The sequence below is a fragment of the Falco rusticolus genome, chromosome 4 (genome assembly GCF_015220075.1).
Source record: "Falco rusticolus isolate bFalRus1 chromosome 4, bFalRus1.pri, whole genome shotgun sequence".
In the NCBI taxonomy this organism is placed as follows: domain Eukaryota; kingdom Metazoa; phylum Chordata; class Aves; order Falconiformes; family Falconidae; genus Falco; species Falco rusticolus.
In genome coordinates, this window is record NC_051190.1 from 75153156 (window position 1) to 75175404 (window position 22249).

Here is a 22249-nt window from a genome sequence, read left to right on the forward strand (position 1 = left end):
GACTGCACAGTCTCTCTGGGTAACCTGTTCCACTCATTGACTGTCAACAGGGTGAAAAAGATTCTCCTTGTGTCCTGTCTGAATCTCAATTTAATTCAATTTAAGATTGTTTCTTTTCCTCCCATCATATGCTATCATAAAGAGCTTGTTTGTCTTCTCATAACCTCCTTAGATGCTGGGGAGCTGCTATAGATTTCCCTGAAAATGTCCTTTCCCCAGGCTGGGGAAACCTTGGACCTTCAGCCCCTCTTCACAAGACAAATTCTCTAGCCTCCAACCATCTTGGGTGCCTTCTGTTTAGCTCCTGGCTTTGTCAGTGCCTGTCTGTTGTGCCTAATCCAGATGTGCCAAACAGTGCCTCAGTTTGGCCTAATCCAGATGTGGTCTAACAAATGCTGAATGCAGGGGGCTGATCACTTCCCAGGATGAAGTTCCTGTGCTCCTGTTCCAGCTGTTGGCCCCTACTGCTGCTGGGGTCATAGGGGCTCTTGTGCAGCTGCTGTCTGCCACCTTCCCCTGGGCTGTGTCTGCAGAGCTGCCCCCGTGCAGTCATCCCCAGCGTGCCATGTTGCAGGGAGGGGACTTCATTCCCAGGTGCTGGACTTTTTCTATGTCCTTGTTGAGCTGCATGAAGTTTCCATCAGGCCTTTTTTTCAACCTGTCCAGGTCTTTCTGGATGGCAGCCCTAATACACCAACATCCCCACCCCATCAACTGCAAACCTGGTAAGAGTGGACTCCATGGTCTCTTCCAGGTGGTTGATAGGGATATTAAGCAGAACATGTCCCCTGATGGACCCCTGCAGTACTTTTATTTGTTACCAGCCTCCAAGTAGAGTACAACCCATTAACCACTACCCTCTAGCACAGTTAGCTAAACTTCTATTTTTAGCCCAACTACTTGTCCACCCATCTAGATGTAACACCTTAACATGAGTACAGGAATGCTGTGGGAGACTGTCAAAATCTTTGTTGAAGTCAGTGATGTTCATCACTCTTGTGTTGTCCAGAAATCCAGTAGTAAAAGAGAAGGCAACCCGCTTGGTCAGGGAAGATTTACTCCCACTTAATCCATGCAGTCAGTTTGCAGTCACTGCCACTTTAATATGCCTGGAAATTTGCTCCACAATTTTCCCAAGGATCTAAGTGAGGGTGAGTATCTGTAGTTCCCTGTTTGTCCTTTTGGTCTTTTTTGAAAGATGGGTACATTTGCATTTCTCTGGTCATCAGGAGATTTCACAATCTCCATTCCTAAGGGATTGTTGTCACAGGAAGTCTCTTCAGGCAGATCTCAGTATTTGTGTACTTCGCAAGCCTGAATTCTTACTTCAGGCTGTCTGAAAATACTTGAAAGAAAAGTGTCCTTTCACTGTTTGTTCTAGAATTAAATCCCCCCCGCCCCGATACTCTGTTCCTTATAGAAAATGAAATTTACAGTTATTATGGGTGGTTTCAAGTATACTGAAGGCATTTCCAAGTTTGTAATACGGTTGATGGTCTGCTCATGCACCTAACCACTTCATTACTTGGAAACTTAAGAAATTGTTGTGCAGCACCCCTCAGCCTTTTTTCTATAGCTAGAGTTTGTCAGAAGCGCTGTGGTTGCTGTAACTGGTTTAGATGAGGATGCCAAGTGCTAATGCAAATCACAGTGGCAAGGAAAATGGTGGTGTTTGATGTTTCACAGCACTACCTGTTGTTCTTGGATGGAAGATTCTGGGAAAAGTGGTGGTAGCTTTATTTTTGGTGGAGAGATGCTCTTACATAAATACCCAATATCAAAGGTGTATATACGTTTGAAAAGAACTGTGTGCTGCATTTTTTCATCACTGTCTGATCTCTCTCTAACATCACCTGGATCTTGAGCACCAGTAGCTGGTGTTCTGACAGAGCTTATTGCGAGGCATGAATCAGACATCTTAAGATCTTCTTTGTCTGAAAGAGCAACCTAGATACATCTGCATCTGCCCGGCTGTTTTCTTGACTCCGAATGTTTCTTGTTTGGCTGAACACTTGCTTCACTGACCCTTTTGCTTTTAGCAGACTCTGGGCAGGATCCTGGAATGCTTGAGCAAATACTGTGAAGATCTTAATCTGTGTTTTGACTAATACAAGCAATGGCCTTCAGGTATCCCAGAGAAGGCTCTTTGAGTATTGTACAGAAACGGAACTGTTGGCATTTTAGGTAAGGGGTATGCAAGACAGATGGATTTGTCATTACGCAAATCATTCACGTGTTTGCTTTGCCTGGAAAGGGTGTGGCTTGTTGCCATTTGCCCAGGGCTGGCCTGATTTGGTGATCGATCGATCTGATGATCAGCTGCACACAGGTGAGCTTCATGGTGGGGGTATGGAGAAGCAGTGCAGCTCAAGGAAGTGTGGGCTGTCTCTGTGCAAGCCTGCTCACCCCAACCCACCCTGGGTGCTTGGTGCTCAGAACCACTGTTTCATGCCTGTGATATGTACCACTAACAGTTGTGTATGTGTGGAATAAAAGAAAAATCTGAAATCTAGAATGTCTTGTTTGTTATAAGTGGCTGGAAATACACTGTGCTATTCCAGAATTATTAGTTCGTAACATGTGGTGGGACTTCAACAACAGTATTTTCACTATTCTGAGAAGCAGACATCTAACCGTGAATCATACTTGTGTGTGCAGGCTGTTACATATTGTAGCTTTATTTTTATTTAGCCCTAATTTGCGGTGTGCATGCATACTGCATCCTTATGTCTACCAACTAGTACTGTATTGCAACCAAAGAAATGGTGTGATTGTTGTGCAGTGCAGATATAAACACTGACACCTGCGGTGGTGGGTCTTGTGCTGTGCTGTAAATGTGTAGTAGGGCCTTATATACAGATATTCAGCTAATAATATGTTGGATTAATAACTTATTTTCCTGTGCTTACTTAGAGAATAGGTAAATTACTATAGGATATTCAGTGATACTGATTTACACTGAGATAAATGATGTGTTATAAAAGTGCAATTGGAAATAAGGTCACTAAGTAAGCTTTTTATTGGACAGACTTTTTAAAATGCTGTCTGCACTGTGTTTGAGGCAAAAAAACGAAAGTTGTTTCATAATAATGCATCCTACAAAAACTTTCAAGAAAGGTCTGTGGAGAAAATTGGAGATATTTTGAAGAAAAATAGCTTTTTTGCTATTGTGTAAAAAAACTTTAAAATTGAATTAATCCTAATAAGTCAAATATTTTGCCTTGTGGGCAGTATTTTGCTAAAATTTATTTAGTAAAAGGCTAATTTCTTTAAAGGCTTTATATCATTAAAAAGCCTATTTTTCTTCTTCAGTTCTCTGTAACGTGATAGAAACTATTAAAGTGTTTGGAATACCTTTTGTTTGAGAGCTTGCAGTGTGTCATGCTCAGCTTATTCTTAGCTACCAGGGAATGATTTAATGTGTTAATTTTGATGTATGAATGTGGAAAATCTCCAGGCCTTTTATATGAGAAGTTTCTTTGCTGCCTGTATTTTGTGGCCATAGTCACTTTCTGGATTGTCTTCATGCAGTTGCTGGGATTAAAACCTTTATGGCATCCACAGCAAAGCCTATGTGCTTGTTGAATCCACTTAAATTCTCAAAAGCTACAGGACATAGTATACCAAATCATTCATTGAAGAATGGCCCTTAAATATACGTGTGAAAGAAAGGAGTTTAGTGTTTCTGGTTTTTTCCTTCTCTTTCCCAGAAAAATCATGGAAAACCAGCTGTCCACAATTTCCAACCTAAAGGTGGAGTTTTCTTACAACGTAGTTTTATGTACCAGCTGACAGCTTTTTCTACCAGTCTGTATGCCTTAAACCCAGGCTGGCTTTTGTGTAATGGCTGTTAATGTCACCTGTACATGAGTTAGGCCATTTTTTAGTCTTAAGGCTTGCAGATAAAGAGGGTTCATACATATGGTGCTGAGCTTTGATTTCTCTGATACAATACTGCAGTACAGTATCTTTCTCCAAATGAAACAAGGAAATTGGTATTGGCTTTGTTTTAGGATAAAGCCTTTTTATCCCTGCTTTAGTTTAAACCCCAGAGTCTCCAGAACCTGACTGCATCCACGTATCTATTCTCCTTGCCAAAAGCATTGCCTGCTTTTTTTAAAAAAATTGTTTTTAAATTTTATTTTTGGCATTTTCACCTTGTCTGATTGTGTCCCTTGAGCTTTCCCTCAGTAAACATCTGCTAAAATTGCTTCAACTCTTTTTACTATCCTCCTTTATTTTGCTAGTTTTACTGCCCTCCCTCTGCCCGTGTGTTGGACACTGTGTGTTACAGAGTAATGCAGGACACCCTTGTCACACATTAGTCCATTTAAGTAAATAAGTAGTCCCAATTTGCTACGGTTTTCCTGTGGCATGCTGTCTCAAATGGTGGGTCTTGATAATGTGTTTCTGAGCAGGAGGCTGGGTTAGTTACCTGAATCAGTGATTTGGAAGGTGAGAATGTGTCAGGTCTTTGTAAAATTGGTATCCGCTCTGTGTGCAGGAACAGCATAATCCACTGGGATGCCAGCCATTTGAGTGGGCAGAATGTAAGCAGAGGGTTTCGGCTGCGCCAGCTGTGCGATGGGGAAGCAGCTGGAGTGCTGCCGGAGAGCAGTTGGCAGCGCTGAGCAGTGACAGGGGCTTCGGAGTCAGATAGGAATATAAACACTTGTCTAGCTGAAATGATTAGAGGAAGTATTTCTATACCTCTGTTATTAACTGATTATGAAAAATGGGGCTAATGTTTTAACCATAAGCTCTGATATGACAAATAGACTCATGAAGAATGTAGCTTATTTAGGACTGCAGTGAAATCAGTGGAGCGGAAGCAGATTTTCTCTCTCTGTTTGGTGGAGGGAGGTGGGAATGTCGTAGAAACATGCCATTGAAAAGTGTTTTGTGTATGTTCTTAAACAACTAACTTAAGCATTATGGAAATGGATAAGGGTGGGGGAAAAGCCTTTTAAAGACAGGTGGGCAAAAAAAATAAAGGTAAATTTAATGTTTTTATGATTTTATGACAACCTTTAAGGCACTATGGTTTAAAATAGTTTAAACTGGGAAAAAAATTGTCAAGTTTAACTGGGCAGGAGGGAAGAAATACCTTTCTGCTGAAGTTTCAATTCAAACTGCTAACCTCTCAAATGCTGAATCAGCTTTTGACAGTAGTTACTTCTTCAGAAATGAAGTTTTCAACAAATGTTTTCTTAATTCAGTAATTAGTTTATTCAGGGACTGGAAGCTAGTTGGAAGCTGAAAATCAGGATGCTTTCTTTGCATCTTCTGTGTATCTGCAAAGATGAGCCTGAAACAATGACACATGCCAATTCTCCAGTCACAAAAAAAAAAAAGCAATGAGAAACCTTCTTGAATTATAGTAACTGCAGACAATAATGTACTTGTTAAAAGATAAAACTTTCTTGTGGTTTTTTTCCTTGTCTACCACTTAAAATGTTTTTATTTACTCAAAAATTTTATATCACAATATTAATTCCAGTTCCCTTTAAATGCTGCTTAAGACAAACTGTATGAAATAATTTTTATTTTCTATTTACTAGACTGCACTTCATGTTTGTTCAAACTTTCAATTTACATTTTAGTATTAACATATATATAATTTCTGAAGCTCATTTTGTGTATTTTTTGTTTGGAAGAGATTGCAAATTTAATATAACAATTCTAGTTAGTTGGAAACAGATCTTTCAATGATTAACAACTGATAATATGTAACCATTTAAGGAAAGTAATTTCATACAAACTTAAAACAGTTTCTGAAATGAGTTTGTCAACTTGATTAAAATGGATTATTAAAGTTTATTTTCAATGGAAGTAGTAAGTAGGGCAAACTTCTGGATCTGTCAGTGGCTTTTATTCTTGAGGACAAAAAATCCTGTCATCAGTGCCCTATAAAAGATTCAGACATAGAGATCGTGGGGTTAAATCTTAAATCTAACAATGTGCTGTAAATAAAAGTGTAGTTGGGGGCCTGCAGCTCCTCTAAGGAGCCAACAGCTGATGTGTCTAACGGCTCACTGGATTTTCATTTGGGGTGTAATTTTATTTTTCTAGCACACAGTAAAGAAAACATTTTTACTTAAAGTCATTCAGTACTGCTGTTTCTCAACAAAGTAATGTACTTACTGCAAAATGTTTTCCCATTATGACCTTTTATGCTTATATAACCATATCTGTTCCATGTTTCTGTGTAAAACGAAGAAACCCTCCATGAATCAAAGCAATTAAAAAAACCCACAAAACCAACCCAAAGAAACCCTTAAGAACAGAGTCTACTGTGTAGGTTATATAAAATGTACTGACAAGTAAAGTCATGACTCTTACAGTTGTGAGGAAGGTGAAACAAGCCTGGAATCCTGTGCAATGACTTTCTTATTTGTCTTCTGAAACCCCATTACCCTTTGCAAATCTATTGCCTGTGTTAATGCAGATCCACTAATGCTACTTCTTGGGAGCTAAATGCAATATATTTCTGGTGTTTTCTGTCTATCATGAGTAACCATGAAGATACTACATTATTCATATTTGTCAGTGCATTGTTTGGCGCCTTTTATTTGCAGTTGCTACTCATCAAATCTAAGCTAAATTTTCAGTGACTTAAATCTGGGCAATATCGATGTTCTAGTGAAAATTTTGGGAGAAAGGGCAGTGTTAGTTCCTCTGACAGCAGATAGAAAAGCTTTTTTTTAAAAAAAAAATATGTTTAAATATAATAGAGGCTAAGAATTAAGGTTGAATGATTTAAATCTGAATGACTGTTTGGTGTAGTTCTGTAATGTTTAAGCATGGTGGGCCATATTTTAGCACTGCCAACCCTAACACAGCTTCAGAAGCGTTTAGGTAACACACTGTCACTGCCAAATGTGCTTAAATATTTTTGAGCAATCTATGATTAGGTCAGTGAGCCCAGGTGACACTTGAGTGTAAGGCTGTGTGGAACCAGAGTAATGTACACATCTGAGTTGGCTGGGTGCATGGTGGTTTGCAGACATAAGTGTGTCTGTTTTTAGGTGTGTACGGTTCTGCATGTATGTGGGTAGTGATCCCATAAAGCTCATAGACCAAGTTAAATTTGAGGAGATGCTGCCTTTTTTTTTTGTTCAAAATCATAACTACAAAATTTTCTGGTTGAAAACAAGCACAAAGGAGAAAAATCCACTTTACATAAAATGTATTTTAAAAATGCCTACAAGGAGTCAAGTGGTGATGGAGATGAAGCAATGCCGACCCTGTGCTACTTAGAGTGCATCTACCAAGCATTTCCATAATGTGATTACTTTTCACATAAAGCTGAGTGAATTACAGCACATTTTCTCTGAAGTGTGTGCTGTAGCTGTGGCATGAATGAATTCTGGAGCTTTTAAAGTATTGCAAGTGTGCTGCAGTCACAGCTGCTTTGCAGTCTGTTGCAGTTCAGCATAAGAAACATAAATTCTCTTTTAAAGGGAGTGTTATGATACGGGTGTGTGTATCTTAATTGATTACAGTGAGTGAAGGCAATGTTTTTTGGAAGGGAGATGTGAACAGAGGGAGTAAAGATGACATGTTTATGATATTGTGCATAGTGCCTTGAACCTAATTTTATTTCGTGTCTTTAATACTAATTTTTGATGCTATTGTTAAGCCAAGGTAATAGCTTAATAGCAACTTTAAAACCCTAAGGTGGTTCTGTGGAGTGTAAGATGCTAAAGTGACATCAAAGGAAATGCTGTCATTGATGTTTGCCAATCTAATAGCAGAATAAAATTTGTATAAAATGCTAGGACTAAATGAATACATTGGATTTTGCAGTACTTCTAACCTCAGAACCAAGCTGCGTTCTAATATCATATATTTTCTTCTGGTGGAGAAAGTTCTGTGATGCTTTTGGCAAGTTATTAAACATCTGAGCCTTAATTTTCCACCTGAGAGAGAAGGAAATTATTATCTTTCTCAGTGGATATTGAAGATACTCAGATGCTACAGTATAGGATGGGAGGATGGCCTTGGAAACAGAGATGAGGTCAGATGAAGTTACTCAGTATTGCTTTCCTTTGTCCTCATATAACACAAACAAGTTTTGGCCTGTCTAGTATGGTTTTGGATTGGTATTAGTGTTTTAGCCTTTTTGGTCAGAAACAATGAAATGAACCTGCTAAGACTGAAGTTTGGCACCTTTGAGAAAGAGCATCAGAAATAAAGTGCTCTAAGTGTAAGGGCCTTCATGTTCAGAAAGGATTGTTCAGAAAGGATTTCCATGTATTAAAGTATGCCAGTTATAAATAATATGTGATTTAAGGAATGGTTATAGCACTTCAGATTCATGTGTGGTTTTGGGCTTTTTCTTTTGTTGTTTTTGGGGGTTTAAGGTGTTGTATTTTTTTTGTTACTGTACGTATGTATTAATGATTCTGTTACATGTACCTTCTTCATTCGTGAATTGGCCTTTGTTAAAGGAATATCCAGGTTTGTGGGGTTTTAACTTTATGCTTACATAATGGTGTGGGGTTTTTATTTTGTGCCTTTTGTTTCTTGCATGTATGTTTAAAACCCTGCTGCTAGTTTTTTTTATTCTAGTACTAATATGCAGGCTTCACAGTGTATCATATGGAAATGGGTTCATGCCTTTAATTGGTATTCATTTTTATTACTTTGACTTGAGCTTTTGGTTAAAGAACAGCTGTTTGATAAGGGCAGGCTTAATGTTGTTTATATTACCTGGATTTGAAATGAAAAGCAGCAATTAAAAAATGTAAATGAATATTTCTGGGAAGTGACCCCAGGGATGCATTTGATGTATGTTGTTTGCTACAGTTTATGCAATGGAGCCATATTACGCAGTTTAATATTCAATGATATCTTGCCCCTGCCTTCTCAAAAGTTGAGCTTTAGGGGAATACAGTTGGCGGAGTAAGAACAGAGGCTGAAGTATTAGCTTCGTGCAAGCAAATCCCAAACCCAAGCCCCATGAAATTTGAGATCATATCAGACAATGCACCAACTTTGAAACCTGTATTGTCTTTCCCAGAGTTGCATAAAGACTGGTACATGCTCTCACCTAGTAACCTCTTGTACTCCCAGTCCTGTGAAAGAGCCTCTGTAACTTCTTCATTTGCATTGAAATGGCTTGGGAAATGGCAGTGCTCAGGCCTTGCATAATCCTTGGAATGATGTGACTGCAGAGGCTGTTTCATTTTTCTGTGATAGACACCTGCTACTAGCAGGGAAGAATAAGGATAAGAAAATGATAGTCTAACAGTTCAGGTGTGGGACAAGAATTTATTTCAGATCTCTGTAAATACTACTGGCAGCCTTTGCTGGTAATCATCATATTAAGCAGTTCTCAGTGAGCCAACATTATTAAGCTACACTTTTCAAAGGTAGATTTGAATTGCTTGACTGCCAGTTGCCAGCTGTTTTTTTGAAACACACGGTCAGTAAGTAGGCCTATCAAAAAAACCAACATTGTGCGATTCCTTTTGGTTTCAGTGCTTGTTTGAAGCAGAAATGCACCAGCCCAGAAGTGAATGTGGACTTTGAGGGATGAGATGGAGGGCATTCTTTATTCTTTATGCTGGATAAGAATCCAAATTATTAGGCTTACTTTCTCTCCGCATTCGTGAAGGAGTGCAAGTGCAGCCCAGAGACACGGTGACTCTGTGGTAGGGCAGGAAGAGCCATTCTTCTCCTTACTTGGTAGCACTTGCAATTTGCAAAGCCAGGCAGTTTGCTGCATTGCATTGCAGATGCCAATTTTCAGGAAGGTTAAGGAGGTGTAGGAATGATCAGTAATTTTAGAAATTACACATTTTTTTAATCTCAAACACTTGAAGTTTGACAAGGGGCAGTCTTCATTCCAGAAAGTATTTTTCTTCTGCTTTTGTCATTTTATCCAAGTTTTCCCAAACTTGGCACTCTGAAAATACACTTAATGAATGCATTTTAGAGACTTGTTGAAGCATAGCTAAGACTTTCTAGGATTTCATATTGTAGAAGTATACTGCAACTCTGTATAGGATCTGTGTTAACCTACCTGTACGTACGCTGAAGAGTGAGAAGGGGCTTCCATCTGAAAAGAGGCCGAGTCAGACTGCTGCTGTGATATGTATCTGAGGTGCCTGGAGAATGTAAGAGCAAGGATGCCATTTTTCCTCTGAGTATATTCAGTGCTTCTAATATATGCAGAAAAAGGAGCCTGGCAAGGAGCTTGGAGAAAACTGGAAAAGCACATTGGGTGGATATGGGTATGCTTGGAGGGTGAGAGCGTAGAGTGGGTGTGGAGGGCTAGGAGCAGAGGCAGTTATCAGAAGCAGTTTTAGGCGGAATGGGCAAGAGTTTCGGAGTGTGGGGAAAGATGATCTCTAATATTGGGAACACAGGGTCCTTTTGGGAGTGAGTTCAGATCTTTCTGTGGAGTCCTCAATGCCCCTGTTCTGTTTCAGCAAATAGGTGTGAAATGCACTGATACGCATGCCCTACACATAGCTGACCCATTTTGGGATGGAAGCTATTACTGTTGTCACTGTTTAAACTTAGAGGTCTGTGATCTAGTCTTCCCATTAACAATACAGCTACAGATTAATCTGTATGAGAGAGATCTGTATCATCAGGTGTATTAGAGCAAGGAGCAATGTTACATACAATGAATTTGAAAAAAATGCCCTGTTAAAATTTAGCTTTAGCTGCAAAGACTTTCTTGCATTTACTCATTTTTTATACTGGGGTTTCAGTATTGCCAGTCCTGACAGCTTAACTGCAAGTCTTATAACCTTTGTTCTTGTTCTGAAATTTGTAGAATTTGGCATTCATGTGACAATCTTCTTAGCGTTTCTAAAGTAATTGAGAGATGAAATCAATATGTATACTGAAGATCTACTTAAAAATGCATTGAGGATGTTAAGTGTGTCTTGTAAACTACTATAAAACTTTTTTTTCTTCTTTTTTTTTCCATTTGACCAAGTAGGGCAACAGGACCTGAGGGGCCTCGACACATGCATTGTTTCTGTGCTTCTGGTACTGGCCTTCAGAGAAACTGGGAAAGGTGGTGTCCCCCTTCCCAGAGCTGTGAAAACTGTGATAAAACCAATTAGCCATCTGTGCATGTATTGTAATTGGTGGTTTGTGCTGTCATGGGCAGTTAAAGAACAACCAGTCTTTTGTGTGTTTATCTCTCAATGTACTGGTTGCACTGAGGTTAATGAGACTCCTTAGGAAAATAAACATCTCAGATCTAAGTGTAGAGTATGAGGTGTGTATTTTCATTGTAACATTTCAAACAGAAACCGTTTATTTGGGAAGTGTCAAACCTGTGCTTCACATCTGAAATTCAAAGGCAGCCATAAGACATTTTTAAAGTGATCTTATGTGTATTTTTTTATATCACTGTGGCTTCAGTGGAATCTTAGATGGAATGCTACTTGTGTGAACTTTTATTGCCTTTTATAAACATTTTCTGAGGACAGATGAATACCCTATTAGACATACGAGCCCTAAAAGCATTGCAGGATTTTTGTTATTAATTTTTGTCAAAATTTTGTCAGACAGCAGCCATAATGTTATGCTGGAGTACCTTATGCATATATGTTCTCTGAGACATCCACTTCTGTTGGGAATTACACCTCAAAAGAGTTGTTCTGCAGCATTTACATTTCTGAGGCCTTCAAACCTTTCCTCAGTGAAGCTTTAAGTTGCAGTTTGTCCTTGAAATGCTCTAGGGGAAACATAATTTATATGTTTTGATGCTTCTCGTGTTCTAGACCTCTTTTTCCACTTCTCATTCCTAATTAAATGCAGTATTGGTTTTTATGGTAAAACTTGGGTTGTGTTGCTGATCCTGTAACAGGTTTTGTAAACAGGTGGTTTTATCCAGTAAAATGGGGATTTATACATAGACTCATAGACTATCTCAAGTTAGAAGTGACCTGCAAGGACTGTTGAGTCCAACTCCCTGCTCCTTGCAGGACTACCTAAAAATAAACCATGTGACCAAGAGTTTTGTCCAGGCACTCCTTGAACTCTGACAGACTCGGTGCCATGACCTGGCTACTTTCCTGCGGAACCTGTTCCAGTGACCGACCACCCTCAGTGAAGAATCTTTTCCTCTATGTCCAATCTGACCTTCCCTAAGCTTCATTAAGTGAAGCTTCATATGATTTCCTTGTGCCCTGTCACTGGTCATGTACATCTGTTCATAGGCTGAGTTGTTTTTTTCTTTGAATGACACCTTAAAAGCTGAGTAAAGGTTGCCTAATGTTACATGGGAGACATAATGCTACTCATTGGCATGTGAGGCAGGCACAACCTGGCTGAAGATGGAATGCTTTATTTGAATATCAGATGCTAGATAAGCACAAGAGGAACAATTATATAAAGTTACAGCCACTCCATTTTTCAGATTGCAAACTAAACCTGTGTTTTACAGAAAGAAAAGTACATTATGGGTGAGAGCACCTAACTAAAATGACAAATACATGTCTTGCTACAAGTTTCCTTCTTACCTGTTTCTTTTTAATAATATCACTACAGTTGTCTTAATTGGTTCTCCTCTTACCTCTCAACTGCTCTGCTTCAAAAACCCCCATGCCGAAACAGAAGGCAAGGAAAGGTGGGATTCCCTCCCTCTTTCACCTGAATAGGTGGCCAGCTTGGCCATGCCTGCTCATCTCAGTTCTCTATCTATAAAGTCTAGTAGAAATAAGTCCTGTTTAATGGCTATGCTGGTAGGGTGATACTAATTTTATTTTTAAGTTTTAATTAAGGTGACATCTTACTAATTGGAAGAACAGCAAAACAATCAAGTATCGGTGATTCTGCTTCATAGAGAAGTTTCTTAACATCCAGATTGTGAAGAAATTGTGTTCACTGCTGCATAATTTTGTCCATGAACCATATAGCTTGTGCTGCCTTATTTTGTGAGAGTTTATTGTTCTTTTCTAGAAAAGAATGTAGGATTTCTTCTAAGAAAACACCTGAAACAATGCATTATTATAATCTTAACTGCATTTAGATAGATAGTCATGGGACCTCTTAGATTATGATATGATTGATTTAAGGGGTTTTGGCTTTGTTTTGTGGTACAGCAAGAATTCTCTTCATAGTAATCTTCTGCTAAATCAGGCAGAAATTAAATATAGTTCTGGTGTTTTCCTACAGAAGATTTTGCAAGTAGGTTTAGTCTTGTGAGAGTTCTGAAGAAGGAAGTTAAGTGTCTGAGCACTAAGGCAACCATGCTTCAGGAGAGATTCATGGCTGCATCGTTCTTCTCCTGCAAAATAGTTTGATATGTGCAGACTTTAGATACCTTCTGGAATGGCCAAAACAAAAATAGTGATGTATTAAGGCAATGTATGGTGGTTTTGAAATACAATGATTAACTTGTACAAGTGGTGGGTTTTTTTCTTGGTGTTTGGAAGCGAACACCCCACTACCTCCCTACCTCTGACACTGCGGAGAACTCTCAAGCAAAACTATAAATGTTCAGTATTTTTTAGACTTTCTGCCTTGAAACATTGTGCTGTAAATCCTGTAGCAGTGATTTAAATGGAAGAAGATACCCATTTGCAACCTTCAACCTGTCAGTTCTGTGGAATCATTCACCTAGTTTGTCAGAGACCTTAATTTCTTCTCTTTCCTCATCTGGTAGGCAGCCTTACAAGAGGGATAGATATAAGCTGGATAGATTAATAAATGTATTTTTTCCATGTCATTTAACCAAGAGAAGTTTCATTTGCATTTGTTAGACTGAAACAACGGCCTTCCTTTAAAGTTTCGTACCAAAATTCAGTAATTTCTGAATATCTGAAAGAAGGTAATGGAAATTCTTTTCATGCTCTGAAATTAGTATTTTTCTCCTTTTTTAATTATTAAAACCGTTAAGGCTTCTTGAATTTTCCTGATAGGCCAACTAACTGTGCTACCACTAACTGTATTTTGTAGAGGTGTTTTTTTTATAGTATGAGGAAGAGGCTTTTTTCTCTTGTCCTTACTAAAGTTTTCAGTCTTCAGCAGCTCACTCCTCCTGAGATGCTTTCTATTTCTTGCCTAAGACGTCCTGGGAAAATAGATAAGCTGCTCAACATGCATTAAAGCTTTATCAACTTCTGGACTGAAGTGCCCTTCAGTGAGAATGCCCAGGTGAATGCAACCCTCTTGTCTGAATTGCTGAGATAAAATGGGACAAGAAAAGCAGTCTGCAAGGGGTTAGTGGCCCGAACAATAAAGGGCTTTATAGGTCAAAATCAACACTTTGTACTTAACCTAAGAACAGATAAATATTAGTACAATACTTACAGTTCTGGTGCTTTTTTCCTCTGAGCACTTGACTCAGCATTGCATCAGGTTGAGCTTTGACACGCCTTTTTGATGTACATCATTCTGTGCCAATTCAATTAGTAAAGAACAAAGGTATGGGTGACTAGTGAAACTTTTGTCCATTAAGTAGTGCAGCCTTCTAGACAAATACAGCTGGAAGGAGGGGGAGATGATTCTCACAGCTGCTTCTTATATTTGATCATGAGAATTAACAATATTCCTAAATCAGGTATTATTTGAGTGTTTTTATTTAATTTGTCAGCAGTTTCTTTAATCTTGTACCACACTACCATCTAGCCTAGTGTTTTGCTATCAGGTTTTCCAGTTGTTGTGATTTGCTTGCTGCTTATACATTTGTCACATGTTGTGTATGCCATACAGAATAGGTAAAATATCCATTTTTGAGACTTAGAGGGGAATGGCAACAAACTCTCCAGGCAGAAGACAAAAACATAGAAGAGAGATGAAAATTTGGCACACTTAAAAAAGCTATTTTTTAGTTGAGCTGCCAAAAGTTGTCCAAGTATTTTGCAGTATAGGCTATTTGGATTGATAAAATAAAGGCATTTCATGCTGATATGTGCAAACAGATGCATATGAAGAACTTAACTGCAGCTATGTATGTATAATGGTGAGTCTAAACAAATTTCATTATTCTGGGTAAGAATTATAGGGTCATTGGGTAATAGCTTGGATATAGTGACTTTGTGTTCAGCAGTAGTCTAAAAAATAAGTAAACCTTCAGAAATCAATAGGAAAAGAAAGGAGAGCAAAACCAAAGCTGCTATCATATTATTGTAGAAATCTTATTTGTGTAAATATATCAAATATAAAAGGAAAATGACACAGAAGATGCCACAGAGGGAGAAGATAAGAATCATCAGTTAGAAGTGCAGTATAGCTTCCATTGAGTTGAAGGTAATATAGACCCGTTAGAGTATAAAACAGAGGACTGAGGGAGGATGAGATAGTAACCTGTGAGATCACAAGTTGAATTTCTGCTCGTGAAGAGGGAGTAATTGTGCAAAATTTCTTTAGCTGCTTTGTAGTTCCTACTTAGTGAGAAAAATTCAGGGTTTTTTTTGTTTTGGGTTTCCAGAGAAGGAATGGTTTGTAACTGCTGAGTGTTGTGTAACTCTCTACCACATGGAGGGCAAAGGTATAAATGAATTCAAAAGTGAAGTTTCTTCATGAAGCTGTGAAAGATAGGTCTGGATTTCATCTTCAAATTACAAAGTACACTGCTGGTGGTTAGAAGGATATAGAGGAGGAAGGATCACATTTTTTCTATCCTTACCCTCTAACAAACTTGGTTGCTTTCAGAAACAGGCTAGATGAACTTTTATTCTGACCTCGTAAGATTATCACTATATATGTTCCTCTGATAGCTTTCAATTATGTTAATATTCTAAAATGTCTTTTTTTACATTAAGGCTTTATACCTATTCTACAGTGATGACCTGTTCAGATAACTGAAAGACTGTAGCATCTCTAGAGGGAAAGTTGAGAACTAACCTTCATTCAGCAGAAACAAAAGAAGGGAGGTTGATTTATACACCTTACTATATCAACATGTAATCCATATTAATTCAGCATAACCATTTCCCTGACATAAACACATTTGTTGTTACTGTCCCCGTAATAACAATATGACAGCCACAGAGACTGATTAATATCATATCTGTTGAATCTGTTAAGGCATCTGAGATGCTAGTGAATCAGTTATTTGTTCTTCCACATGATGAGTTTGTGGCTTCATTTTGTATAGATTGCTGTAATAAACAATCTTTTATAGTGTCTCATATTTCTCAGTAGTTTCCTGTGACAAAGAGCAGAACCTTAGATACCTGCCAGTGGTACTTCCCACAGGGCAAGCCATGGCTCCTGGGCTGGTGGTTCTTCTGCCACTTGTCACAACTCAGACAAACATAAGAATATGAATAGGTTGTTGACCTGTTAAAAGGAAATAAGCTTGTGAGGAGCCTGGAATAATTGCTGAGATTATCTCATGCCGCAAAACACCATATTGAGGGTTAAATGTCATTGTTGTGAGGTTCTTTCATTCACAGTTGCAGTTATCTCTGAAAACAGAACACATCGGATGGTTCCTTATAACATCTGCCTGGAGAAGATGTCTTGTGAGATTCCCTCCCCAACTTAAGGTTTGGTATTTGGATACCAAATGTCAGGAAGGTCAGAACTTAGGGCAGTTGTTCTGCCAGGATTCCACTGCAGGTGTATGCGGGTAAACCTCATGTAAATGCAGAGTCATGTAAACCTTCTTGAGTTCACTAATTCGAGGTACTTCAAGGTCCCATGTGAGAGAATGAAGACAAGAATAATTGTGACATTCCTTCAGTCCCCTCTTATTGTAAATGCCAATGAAAGCAGATCTCTGACTTTTCACTTGGTTTCTAGGACATTACTTCATTAGCTTTTTTAAAAGCACAGTCCTTACTCTTCTGCAGATACTCTATAAACCTCCTTCAATGCCAAGTGTTGTCCTTATTTAATGGAGCAGTTATATTCACTTGAACACTAATCATTGTCTTTTATTGAGAAAATATGGGATAAATTACATTTTAAGTAGAATTAAATTTTAGGCTTCAAGTCAATCCAAGAACACCTCAAGCTGTCTGACATCCTGTAAAAGTAGTTTCTATATGTACTATAGAGGCTACAGACAAAACTCTCCAGAGTTCTGATTAATTTTCTGAAAATAATCTGTATGATGCCTAAGGTAGTTGGATTTACCTCACTTTTCAGGTGCCTTCAAAGTTTTATCACTTCATAATCTAGATTAGTTTAAAGCTATAAAGTGGTAGGATGCCTGTTGCCATACAGCTTCCACCTTTTCCACAGAGGACACCAGAGTCTTGGCCTGTGAACTTGAATTCTGTTTGCTGTCATTCTCCGTGGATTTTTCACCAGAAGTTATGATTATGTTTGTTAATAAAGCATATAAGGGAGGGATAGAGGCAGCTGAACAGTGCTGGTGAGCTGAAGTCTTTCACTTGTGCGTTGATGGTTCAGTACCAGTGCAAGAGTTGTCAGCAGTTATTCCCATCTGAACATGCTTGCTTTACTGTCCTCATAATTCAAATTCACCATTTGCATTGTGTGTCAAACTCAGCAAATAGCAAAAGCCTTAAGGACTGAAACTGTGGCTCAAAGGAACAACACCGAGTGAAGAAGTGTAGAAGAGGTATGATTTTTTGAAGTGGGTACTATAAACATGCAACTTATTATAGCTTCTTATCTACATCATAGGAATGTGGAGGTTGAGTTGACTATTTTTTTTTTTTTTAACCACAATAGGGTACATTTTGTGCATAAATCTTTTTATTTAGTTAGAAAACCTGAGAATGTTTTTTTCATTGCAACGTAGAAAGATGTCAGGTGAAATAAAAAAAACAAAAAACAAACCACACCAAGAAACCCAACAAAGCCTTTCATGTGAGTACCTCAAAGTGAAAATGAAGGGAGGCTAAAATCCAGTGCTTTCAAATAAGACAAGAATTTCAGTGCATGACATATTTAAACTTGAGAAAGAGATGAAGGTGAACTCATCCTTTTGTGTTAAGTTTTAATACATTTATAGAATGCTTTCTTCTCCTAGCTATAATGCTATGGATGACTTTGAAATGCGATACCATTGAGCTTTGTCCCTGTATGAGATGAGCTGTAGCAATATATGTAACTCAATGACACATTTTCAGGGGTTCTTCCCTGGGGTTTATACTGGTAGATATTAAAAAGCTATTGTTAATTCTTTATAACTCTCCATAAAGAAAAACTTTGTAAACTGTGTCTCTGGTATTTGTCATTAAGATTTCTGTCATAGAAGTGTTACTACCCTGTCCTGATTAGCTAGTTGGGGTTTTTTTGGTGTGTTGCAAATACGAGAATTGTCAGCTACGTGGTTTAAGGAACTGTATGTCATAATAGATAGGTTAGTGAAATTAAAGCTACTCCACTAAGCCATCTTACTGATTGTTCTCATCTTCCAGATAGAGTGCATACATTTGAACTTTATGCAGCTTCTTTGTTGTGTTTTTGAAAAATGATTGATTGAGTTGTTGGTTTAAATGTCCTTTCCCCCACCCACCCCCCCCCCCCCCCCCCCCCCGAGTAGTCTAGGTTGTGGTGCTTTTGTAAGCAATGTATTAGTAACATTAAGACTTCGCACCAGAACATGAGGGTATGTGTATATACAGGTATCTCATAATTCTTGGGAATTATGGTGCATTTTTTGTCTAGAATTTTTTTCATGTATTATGAAGGTACCACCATTTCCTGAATGAAACGTTGCTGCTGTTGACAGCACATGTAACTGTATGATGCTAAAGATGAATGACTCTGCTATCACTTACTATCTTCCAGTTGGGGATGAGAAATCTAGGCAAACAAGATGCAGATTATTTTACCTGACGCTTGCTATAGGCTTCATACTCTTTCCAGATAGACTTTTATTTTTTTACAGCATAGTTTTAATGTATTATAAAGGAACGAATACAGTACTAACAGAGATAGAATTCTGTCTGTGAGTAATAGTTGTGTGTGTTTTTTGCAAGTGTGAGTGAGAAATGGTTGGGAAAAGACTATTTATTTTTATAAAGCAAGGCATGCTTTATTATTGCAGGATAAGGTATACTGGAGTCCCATTTTGCATCTAGCTACATGCCCACTCCCAGTGGAATAGTCTACAGATCTGCTTTCTTAAAAGTTGAATAATTATGAAATTCCATACCTTGACTAAGCTTTGCGTGTAGTATCTGAGTATATTAACTGCTGATCATGCTGCAGATCTGACTGTCTTGGGCCTTTGCATGTCTTCTCTTTAAGTACTTTTGCTTAGTAATTAGAGGCTAAGAGAATTCTTCAGAACAGTACTTACACAATACATTTAACTAAGAGCTTAAAAAAAAAGGAAGAAAAAAGCGAGGCTGGGAAAATAGTATTCAGGTTCTCTAAGAGGAAATTCTAAATCAAGTTAAAAGACCAAATTCAAGTTCTTATTATAGATACGTTGCACCAAAGTGTTTTAGTAGTCTGGTTTATTTTATTTATATGAGATCTTTGCCAGCATAGCAAGGAACACAGAAGTATCAATAATAAATAAAACAATCTCAGTGTAACTTTATTAGTGTTCACAGGAAGATGTGGCTTTGTTAGGAATGTTGGAGTTAGATTTTCCAATTGCACAGAAAGAGTGTAATTGTCCAAAGTCATTGGATTAAATTTTTATATGCAAAGACTGCTTTCTCTGAGTTGAAAATGTATCTGGACTGATTTGAAATATTTTTCAGATGTGTAAGATCGTTACACAGTGTTGTTCATGTTGCTGTTGTTCCCTTTGAACATGCACTTTAAACATTATTTGTAATGCAAAGTATATTTGAAGTCAGTCCCTAAAAATGTAAAATCTCCTTTTTTGGCCCTAAAAGTTGTGAAAATAATTGGCGCTATGTCACGTTGCATTTTATTTCAGATATTGACTTTTTAAGTGAAGTCCCACCATACCAGAGAATGCAGATGGTACAGTTCAAATATTAGTATTGCAGTTTAACAGCCTGTTGTACTTGGAATAACTTGTCACGCATTCCATTGTGCACTGCTTCACTTGCCATTTTAACATAAAAATTAATTTTCTTTGCATTCAATACATTTTTGCCATTGCTGGGTGGTTTTATTAAGGTCATGTCTTGTGTATTCTGTGTATTTTAACTTCCAATTAAACACATGTACCAGTTTAGGGAAGGGGTCATATTTTGTGGCCACCTGTGATAGTGAGGAACTGAACTGGACATGGACAGGTGTTCCGTCCAGCTCTCTGTTTCTGAATACAACTTGTTAAGCATATCATTAAATCAGTTTTAATGGAATATTTTCAGTGGCTTATGAAGTGGCTGGCTAGATGTTCAAATGACTTTCACAAGTAGATTTTCAAAACTGTAAAGGATGTTTACTTTTTCTTTGTACATTCACTCTGCAGTTGTCAAAATGGAAAGGTATGTGTTGAGGAGCATCAACTCTCTGTAGTCATGCAGTTTCTTCTATGAGGAGAAAATGGGCTCATACAGGTGTATACTCATACAAACTACTGCATGGGGTTATTACTTCTTGGAGAGGAAGGAACAGTTAGCTGCCTTTATGCCTTGCTTTCTCTCTCCCCTCCTCTGTCTTGGATGATTTAATGTAGACTAATGGAAATGGGATGTTAGTTACAAGTCCCATTTGAACAGTATGTAGTATGACCACACAGAACACAAGGTAACTACTGGCATTCTTTTCACTATTTCGTATTAATAAATGATGGTTTGTGTGTTTAATTAATTGTCCATCAGAGTTGTGACATTGTCTAATCTCTCTTAAGTATAGCAGTTTGCAGATGACTGAAAAGGTCAAAGGTGCCTCCTCATATGTAAGAAATTATTCTCAAGTGCCACGGAGCATTTTGGAGTCTGTGCTGGGATGAAAGTGGTGGCATGTCTACAGTACTGATAACATGAAACTTGTATTTGCAGCTGGTTTCCATGCAGAGTTTTAAAAACTAACCCCGTAGGTATCTGACTTTTTTAAATTGTTATTATTGTATTGAAACTTTCATTAAAGTCAGTTACTTTCCCAACCCCTTGGAAAACAGACCAGTCCCATGGTACAGGGGCTTTGTGTGGCCATCGGTTCCAGTTGTAATTTTAGTTGTAATTGTAGGTGGCCTTTGCCTTCCAGACTGGGTTCCTAATTCTGTCTGTGGTACCATGGGCAGCAGCAGAGCATGTAGTTGTGTTCCAGCCAAGCTGTGTTCAACCAGAGTCTGCAGATGGGTTTGGGAGTAAAGGAAGGGATGGTGCTAGCACAGGGGAAGGAGGGGGATAGGAATAGTAGGGGTCAGGCAACAATGCTGGGAAGGCTGCATGGATGAACAAGAACTTCCTAACAAAACTCAAAACGTGAAAAGGAAGTGTACAGAAGGTGGAAGTGGGGACAAGTAACTGGGGAGGAATACGGAGACATCTTCTGAGCATGCAGGGATGCAGTTAGGAAAGCCAAAGCCCAACTGTGATTGAATTTGTTGAGGCAACAAGACAGGCTTTAATGCAATAAATGCAGATACTTTTTTTTTTTTAATACAGTAAAAATAATTAACTTTAAAATATGGGAGGATTTGGCTGCTTTGAGTAAGATCCTGTTGCTTTGTAGGCTGTTTGGCTTGCTGTCTCTGTGCCTTGGCCCAACACCTTGCTTCTTTCTGGAATGCAGTTCTCTGTTTCTGTGGTTTGCCTCCTGTGTTCTTTTCCCCATGGCTGTCCACCGTTTTTCCCTTAACATGGTGCCTGCCATTTGGCACATACTGGTCTCTGCATGTTTACTCGCTAGTTTGTTTTTTTTGGTGGTGGTGTTCCCTCCTCCCCCTCGAGGATCCTTCTGTCCTGTTCTCCCTCACCCTCAGACAGATTTGATGTTGACAGAATAAGGACAAGAAATATAAATGTTTTGAATGTATTTTGTCATCATTTCACCTGGAAGCTTTTTTCATTTTTTTCTTTGGACCTCTGTACTTGAGACACCTGGGAAGAAAATTTTAGGTTAGAGAGTGGAAGTAGTCTTTTTTCTGGAGATGTGAAGCCTTCTATCTGCTTAAAAACCAAGCTAAGAATCTGAGTAGTCTTCTAGAATATGCCCTTGTGGCTAATGTTGGGAAATGACAAGTGCTACTTAATTTTGGGAGCATCTTGTGAAATTTGCTCATGCCATTCAAATTTTATTGTCACTGAAGCCACTGATGCTAGCTAGATTCAGCTGTGAGCCTTGAGTCAAAAATTACTTAGTTCATTGCACCTCCTCGTTACATAAAAATGAAAAATATTTCTGGGTGGTGTTACCTCAGTTGAGCTGTGTTCTTTCTTTCCTGAACGTTTCACTCATGTATACGTCACCG

General features: G+C 38.3%; 1 protein-coding gene across 1 annotated transcript in view; it reads left to right on the forward strand.

Annotated features, from left to right (window-relative positions):
- The window catches only part of CDK14 (cyclin dependent kinase 14), a 316491-nt gene that overhangs the window by 43109 nt on the left and 251133 nt on the right, over positions 1–22249 (forward strand). The gene's annotated exons all lie outside the window — the stretch shown is intronic.